The sequence below is a fragment of the Cetorhinus maximus genome, unplaced genomic scaffold (genome assembly GCF_964194155.1).
Source record: "Cetorhinus maximus unplaced genomic scaffold, sCetMax3.hap1.1 HAP1_SCAFFOLD_3841, whole genome shotgun sequence".
NCBI classification, from domain to species: Eukaryota; Metazoa; Chordata; class Chondrichthyes; order Lamniformes; family Cetorhinidae; genus Cetorhinus; species Cetorhinus maximus.
Window position 1 is genome coordinate 1 of NW_027599747.1, and position 8,116 is coordinate 8,116.

The 8,116-nt window shown below is 64.0% G+C and overlaps 1 long non-coding RNA gene across 1 annotated transcript; it reads right to left on the reverse strand.

The window, feature by feature from the left end:
- Positions 1 to 238: 238 nt before the first annotated feature.
- Positions 239 to 3,557, reverse strand: LOC144678231 (uncharacterized). The gene is made up of 2 exons (XR_013575996.1): positions 3,444 to 3,557; positions 239 to 369 (listed from the first exon to the last, which is right to left on the reverse strand). It is a non-coding gene; the product is annotated as an uncharacterized LOC144678231 (long non-coding RNA).
- Between the last annotated feature and the right edge of the window lie 4,559 nt (positions 3,558 to 8,116).

Here is an 8,116-nt window from a genome sequence, read left to right on the forward strand (position 1 = left end):
TCCTTCAACCAAGTCTCTGTAATAGCAATAACATCATAGTCCCAAGTACTAATCCAAGCTCGGAGCTCATCTGCCTTGCCTGTTATACTTCTCGCATTGAAACAAACTCAAAAGCCCTCGCGAGGGAGCACGGTGACTGAGGAAGAGTGGGGCGCAGGGTCAACACCCCCAGCCAGGTAAGGAACGGCCTATGTCCTATGCCCAGGGTGACCCCGAGCGAGCCACCAAGATGTCGTCACCTCCTTCTCTCTCCTCCGGCCCTCTCGCAGCTGCCGATCCATCTCTTTCACCGTCTGCTTCTGCCTCTTGGCGGCCATCTTCTTCTCCCAGGAGGTACAGAGGGGTTTATCGCGAAGCATCACCGAGAACCTGCAGCACAGAGAGTGGAGGGGGGGGGGTCAGTGAAAGAACACTGGCAGCGGAGAGGACAGCGTCTGTCTCGCCGGCCCGCGCCCTCCGTCTCCCTCTCCCTCGCCTGCCCTCTCGACCTCCCTCTCCCTCTCCTGCCCTCTCGACCTCCCTCTCCCTCTCTCCCTACCCTCCCCCCACCCCCCTTCCCCTCCCCCCACCCCCCCTTCCCCTCCCCCCACTCCCCTTCCCCTCCCCCCACCCACCAACCCCCCTCCCCCCAACCCCCTTCCCCTCCCCCCACCCCCCAACCCCCTTCCCCTCCCCCCACCCCCCACCACCCTTCCCCTCCCCCTCCCCCTCCCCCCACCCCCCTTCCCCCCACCCCCCACCACCCTTCCCCTCCCCCTACCCCCTTCCCCTCCCCCTACCCCCCTTCCCTCCCCCCACCCACCTTCCCCATCCCCTCCCCTCCCCCCACCTTCCCCATCCCCTCCCCTCCCCCCACCCCTTTCCCCCACCCCCTCCCCCCACCCCTTTCCCCACCCCCTCCCCTCCCCTCCCCCCACCCCCTCCCCTCCCCCCACCCCTTTCCCCCACCCCCTCCCCTCCCCCACCTTCCCCCACCCCCTCCCCTCCCCCCCCTTCCCTCCCCCCCCCACCCCTCCCCTCCCCCCCTTTCCCCCACCCCCTCCCCTCCCCCCCTTCCCTCCCCCCCCCACCCCCCTCCCCTCCCCCCCTTCCCTCCCCCCCCACCCCCTCCCCTCCCCCCCTTCCCCTCCCCCCCCCACCCCTCCCCTCCCACCCCCTCCCCTCCCCCACCCCCTCCCCTCCCCTCCCCCTCCCCTCCCCCACCCCCTCCCCTCCCCCACCCCCTCCCCTCCCCTCCCCCACCCCCTCCCCTCCCCCACCCCCTCCCCCACCCCCTCCCCCACCCCCCCCTCCACCACCCCCCTGTCCCCTCCCCCACCCCCCCTCCCCTCCCCCACCCCCCCTCCCCTCACCCACCCCCCCCTCCCCTCCCCACCCCCTCCCCACCCCCACCCCCTCCCCTCCCCCACCCCCTCCCCTTCCCCACCCCCACCCCCTCCCCCTTCCCTCCCCTCCCCCACCCTCCTCCGCCACCCCCTTCCCTCCCCCCTCCCTCCTTCCCCCCTACCCCCCTCCCCGCCGTCTCCCTCCCCTCCGTCTCCCTCCCCTCCGTCTCCCTCCCCTCCGTCTCCCCTCCCCCTCCCCCTCCCTCCCTCCTCCCCCCTCCCTCCCTCTCCCCCTCCCCCCTCCCTCTCCCCTCCCCCCTCCCCTCTCCCCCCTCCCTCTCCCCTCCCTCTCCCTCTCCCCCCTCCCTCTCCCTCTCCCCCCTCCCTCCCTCCCCTCCCCCCTCCTCTCCCTCCCCTCCCCCCTCCTCTCCCTCTTCCCCTCCCCCCTCCTCTCCCTCTCCCCTCCCCTCCCCTCCCCCCTCCTCTCCCTCTTCCCCTCCCCCCATCTCTCTCCTCTTCCCCTCCCCCCATCTCTCTCCTCTCCCCCTCCCCCCTCCTCTCTCCTTTCCCGCTCTCCCTCCCTCTCTCTCCCTCTCCTCCCCTCCTCCTCTCTCCCTCTCCTCCCCTCTCTCCCTCCCCTCCCCTCCCCCCCTCCTCTCCCCCTCCCTCCTCTCCCCCTCCCTCCTCTCCCCCTCCCTCCTCTCCCCCTCCCTCCTCTCCCCCTCCCTCCTCTCCCCCTCTCCCCCTCCCTCCTCTCCCCCTCACTCCCTCCCTCCCTCCCCCTCACTCCCTCCCTCCCCACCCCCCCCCCCCCCCCCCCCACCCCCCCCCCCCCACCCCACCCCCCCCCCCACCCACCCCTCACTCCCTCCCTCCTCTCCCCCTCACTCCCTCCCTCCTCTCCCCCTCACTCCCTCCCTCCTCTCCCCCTCACTCCCTCCCTCCTCTCCCCCTCACTCCCTCCCTCCTCTCCCCCCTCACTCCCTCCCTCCTCTCCCCTCACTCCCTCCCTCCTCTCCCCCTCACTCCCTCCCTCCTCTCCCCCTCACTCCCTCCCTCCTCTCCCCCTCACTCCCTCCCTCCTCTCCCCCTCACTCCCTCCCTCCTCTCCCCCTCACTCCCTCCCTCCTCTCCCCCTCACTCCCTCCCTCCTCTCCCCCTCACTCCCTCCCTCCTCTCCCCCTCACTCCCTCCCTCCTCTCCCCCTCACTCCCTCCCTCCTCTCCCCCTCACTCCCTCCCTCCTCCCCCTCACTCCCTCCCTCCTCTCCCCCTCACTCCCTCCCTCCCTCCTCTCCCCCTCACTCCCTCCCTCCTCTCCCCCTCACTCCCTCCCTCCTCTCCCCCTCACTCCCTCCCTCCTCTCCCCCTCCCTCCCTCCCTCCTCTCCCCCTCACTCCCTCCCTCCTCTCCCCCTCACTCCCTCCCTCCTCTCCCCCTCACTCCCTCCCTCCTCTCCCCCTCCCTCCCTCCCCCTCTCCCCCTCCCTCCCTCCTCTCCCCCTCCCTCCTCTCCCCCTCCCTCCTCTCCCCCTCCCTCCCTCCTCTCCCCCTCCCTCCTCTCCCCCTCCCTCCCTCCCCTCTCCCCCTCCCTCCCTCCCGCCTCTCCCCCTCCCTCCCTCCCTCCTCTCCCCCTCACTCCCTCCCTCCTCTCCCCCTCACTCCCTCCCTCCTCTCCCCCTCACTCCCTCCCTCCTCTCCCCCTCCCTCCCTCCTCTCCCCCTCCCTCCCTCCCCTCCCCTCACTCCCTCCCTCCTCTCCCCCTCACCCTCCCTCCTCTCCCCCTCCTCCCTCCCTCCTCTCCCCTCCCTCCTCTCCCCCTCCCTCCTCTCTCCCTCCTCTCCCCCTCCCTCCTCTCCCCCTCCCTCCTCTCCCCCTCCCTCCTCTCCCCCTCCCTCCTCTCCCCCTCACTCCTCTCCCCCTCCCTCCCTCCCTCCTCTCCCCCTCACTCCCTCCCTCCCTCCCTCCTCTCCCCCTCACTCCCTCCCTCCCCCTCTCCCCCTCTCCTCCCCTCCCCTCTCCCCTCCCCTCCCCTCCCCTCTCCCCTCCCCTCCCCTCCCTCCTCTCACTCCTCTCCCTCCCTCCTCTCCCTCTCACTCCTCTCCCTCTCCCTCTCTCACCGGGTTCCCGGTTCTCTCCAGACTCTCCCAGATTTTCCTCTCCCTCGGGTGATTTTCTTTCTCTCTCCATCTTTCTCCGCCATCTCCGCCGGCCCTCCTTCACTGCGCATGCTCCTCCCGGCCGTCCGCCGGCCTTCCTTTACTGCGCACGCTCCTCCCGGCCGGCCGCCGGCCCTCCTTCACTGCGCACGCTCCTCCCGGCCGGCCCTCCCCCAACGTCCATGCCCGATGCCGGCTCTCCTGCACTGCGCACGCTCCTCCCCGCCGCCCATCCCCAACTGCGCATTCCCGCTGCCGGCACTCCTGCACTGCGCACGCTCCCCCCTCACTGCACATGGAGGTGAAGTGCTCCTATCTGACGTCACTTCAGTAACGTCACCAGCCAGAACCCCGCCCCCAGCGACACAGGGAACCATTCCCCATTTGACTGTGGGAGGCATCACATTTGTTGCCCTACTTTGGGGGCAGGTGTTCGCATTGGCTGTCTAATTGTGGGGCTGTCACTTTGGCTGTACGACTGTGGGGGTCGTCACATTGGCTATACAACTGTGAGGGGCATCACATTGGCTGTACAACTGTGGGGGTCATCACATTGGCCTTACAGCTGTTGGGGTTGTCACATTCGCTATTCAACTGTGAGGGGCGTCACATTGGCTGCACAACTGTGGGGGTCGTCACATTGGCTGTACGGCTGTCGGGGTCATCACGTTGGCTGTCCAAATGTGGTGGGCAATTGTCACATTAGCCGTACGACTGTGGGGAGCATCACATTGGCTGTACGACTGTGGGGGGTGGTCCTCGCACTGGCTGTCTAACTGTTGGGGATGGGTTGGGAGTCATGCTGGCTGTACGACTGTGGGGGTCGTCACATTGGCTGTACGACTGTGGGGGATGTCACATTAGCTGTACGACTGTAGGGGGAGGTTGTCGCATTGGCTGTATGACCAGGGGGCGCCACATTGGTCGTGCGAATTTGCGGGGCATCACATTGGCTGTAAGACTTTGTGGGGGGGGTGGGATCCACATTGGTTGTGCGACTGTGGGGGGCGTCACATTTGATGTACGACTGTGGGATGCATCACATTTGCTCTCCGACTGTGGGTCGTGTTACTTTGGCTGTCCAACTGTGGGGTGCATCACACTGGTTGTCCTATGGTAGGGGTCATCACATTGGCTGTACGACTGTGGGGGGCGGCACCTTGATTGTGTGACTGTGGGGGGGGAGGGGGGCGCTACATTAGCTGTACGACCATGGAAGGCATCACATTGGCTGTACGACTGGGGGTGGCACCACATTGGTTGTGCGACTGTTGGGGGGCATAACTTTGGCTGTCTGACTGTGGGTGGTGTCACTTTGGCTATCCAACAGTGAGGTGCATCACATTGGCTGTACGACCATGGGAGGCATCACATTGGCTGTACGACTGTGGGGGGAGGTAGCCACATTGGCTGTACGAGTGTGGGAGTGCCACATTGGCTGTACGACCGTGGGAGGCATCACACTGGCTGTACGGCTGTGGGGGGATGTCGCCACATTGGCTGTACAACTGTGGGGGGGCGAACGCCACACTGCTTGTGCGACTGTGGGGGGCGTCATATTGGCTGTACGGCTGTCGTGGGGGGCATCGCATTGGCTGTACGACTGTGGGGTCGTCACATTGGCTGTAAGACTGTGGGCAACGTCACATTGGTTGTACGACTGTGGGGGGTTGTCATATTAGCTGTACGACTGTGAAGGGTGGTCATCGTATGGGCTGTACGACCGGGGGGGCGCCACATTGGTTGTGCGAATATGCGGGGCATCACGTTGGCTGTACGACTTTGTTGGGGTTGGGGGGGGGGGCTCCACATTGGTTGTGCGACTGTGGGATGCATCACATTTGCTGTCCGACTGTGGGTCGTGTCACTTTGGCTGTCCAACTGTGAGGGCCGTCACATTGGCTGTACGACCGTGGGAGGCATCACATAGGCTGTACGACTGTGGAGCGCCACATTGGTTGTGCGACTGCGCGGGGTGTCACATTAGCTGTACGACTACGGGGGGGCACCACATTGGCTGTGCAACTGTGGGGGGCGTCATGTTGGCTGTATGACTGTGGGGCGCGGGGGGCGCCACATTGGTTGTGCGACTGTTGGGGGCGTCTTATTGGCTGTACGGCTGTCGGGGGAGGGGGCATCGCTTTGGCTGTCCAGCTGTGGTTGGTGTCACTTTGGCTGTCCGACTGTGGGGTGCATCACATTGGTTGTCCGACTGTGAGGGGAGGACGTCACATTGGCTGTGCGACTGTGGGTCGCCACATTGGCTGTATGACTGTGGAGGCACCACACTGGTTTTGCGACTGTGGGGGGGGGGGGGGTGTCACATTGGCTGTCTGACTGTGGGGTGCATCACATTGGCTGTCTGACTGTGGGGCACATCACATTTGCTGTCCAACTGTGGGTCGTGTCACTTTGGCTGTCCAACTGTGCGGTGCATCACATTGGCTGTCCAACTGTAGGGTGTCTGACAGTGAGGGGCCTCACATTGGCTGTATGACTGTGAGGGGCCTCACATTGGCAGCACGACTGTGGGGGACCTCACATTGGCTGTACGACTGTGAGGGGCATCACATTAGCTGTACGACTGTTGGGGGCGCCACATTGGCTTTACGACTGTGGGGGGCCTCACATTGGTTGTTTAACAGTGAGGGGCCTCACATTGGGTGTATGACTGTGGGGGCCACACATTGGCTGTATGACTGTGAGGGGGATCACATTGGCTGTATGACTGTGGGGGCGCCACATTGTTTGTACGACTGTGGATGCACCACATTGGTTGTGCAACTTTGGGGGGCGTCACATTGGCTGTACGACTATGGGGGTCGTCGCATTGGCTGTACGCCTATGGGGGTCGTCGCATTGGCTGTACGACTGTGGGGGTCGTCGCATTGGCTGTACGACTGTGGGGGGAGGTCGTCGCATTAGCTCTACGACCGGGGGGGGGCGCCACATTGGTTGTGCGACTGTGGGGGGCATCACATTGGATGTACAACTGCGGGGGGCGCCTCATTAGCTGTACGACCAAAGAAGGCATCACATTGACTGTACGACTGGGGGAGTGCCACATTGGTTGTGCAACTGTTGGGGGCATGACTTTGGCTGTCTGACTGTGGTCGGTGTCACTTTGGCTGTCCGACTGTGAGGGACGTCACAATGGCTGTACGACCGTGGGAGGCATCACATTGGCTTTACGACTGTCGGGGGAGGTCACCGCATTGGCTGTACGAGTCTGGAGGCGCCACATTGGTTGTGCGACTGTGGGGGGCGTCACATTGGCTGTACGACTGTGAGCGGCGTCACACTGGCTGTACGACTGTGGGAGGCATCACATTGGCTGTACGACTGTGGGGGGAGGTCAAAGCATTAGCTGTGTGACTGTGGGGGCGCCACATTGTCTGTACGACTGTAGATGCGCCACATTGGTTGTGCGACTATGGGGGTCGTCGCATTGGCTGTATGACTGTAGGGAGATGTCACATTAGCTTTACGACTGTGGGGGGTAGTCGTCGCATTAGCTCAACGACCGGGGGGGCACCACATTGGTTGTGCGACTGTGCGGGGCATCTCATTGGCTGTACGACTTTGAGGGGGGCTCCATATTGGTTGTGCGACTGTGGGGGGCGTCACATTGGATGTACGACTGTGGGATGCATCACATTTGCTGTCCGACCATGGGCCGTGTCACTTTGTCTGTCCACCTGTGGGGTGCTTCACATTGGCTGGCCAACTGTAGGGGGCGTCACATTGGCTATACGACTGTGGGGGGGCGCCACATTAATCGTGCAATGGTGGGGTGGGGGGGGCGGCACATTAGCTGTATGACAGTGGAAGGCATCACATTGTCTGTATGACTGGGGGAGCGCCACATTGGTTGTGTGACTGTGAGGGGCCTCACATTGGCTGTCCGATGGTGAGGGGTGTCACATTGGATGTATGACTGTGGGATGCATCACATTTGCTCTCCGACTGTGGGTCGTGTCACTTTGCCTGTCCAACTGTGGGGTGCAGCACATTGGCTGTCCAACTGTAGGGGGCGTCAACTTGGCTGTATGACCATGGAAGGCATCACATTGGCTTTACGACAGTGGGTGGGGTGGAGGGCGCCACATTGGCTGTCCGACTGTGGGGATGTCGCATTGGCTGTACGACTGTGGGGCTCGTTGCATTGGTTTTACGACCATGGAGGGCATCACATTAGCTATACGACCATGGAAGGTATCGCATTGGCTGTACAGCTGTTGTTTGGGGAGGGGGGGGGGGGTGCCATATTAGTTGTGCGACTGTGGGGAGCATCACATTGGCTGTCTGTCTGTGACGTGTGTCACATTGGATGTACGATTGCGGGATGCATCACATTTGCTGTCCAACTGTGGGTCGTGTCACTTTGGCTGTCCAACTGTGGGGTGCATCACATTGGCTGTCCGACTGTAGGGGGCACCGCCTTGGCTGTGAGACCATAGAATGAATCACATTGGCTGTACGACTGTGGGGGGAGGGGCGCCACATTGGTTGTGGGACTGTGGGGTCGCCACATTAGCTGGAAGACCATGGAAGGCATCACGTTGGCTGTATGAATGGGGGGGGCACCAGATTGGTTGTGCGACTGTTGGGGGCATCACTTTGGCTGTCTGACT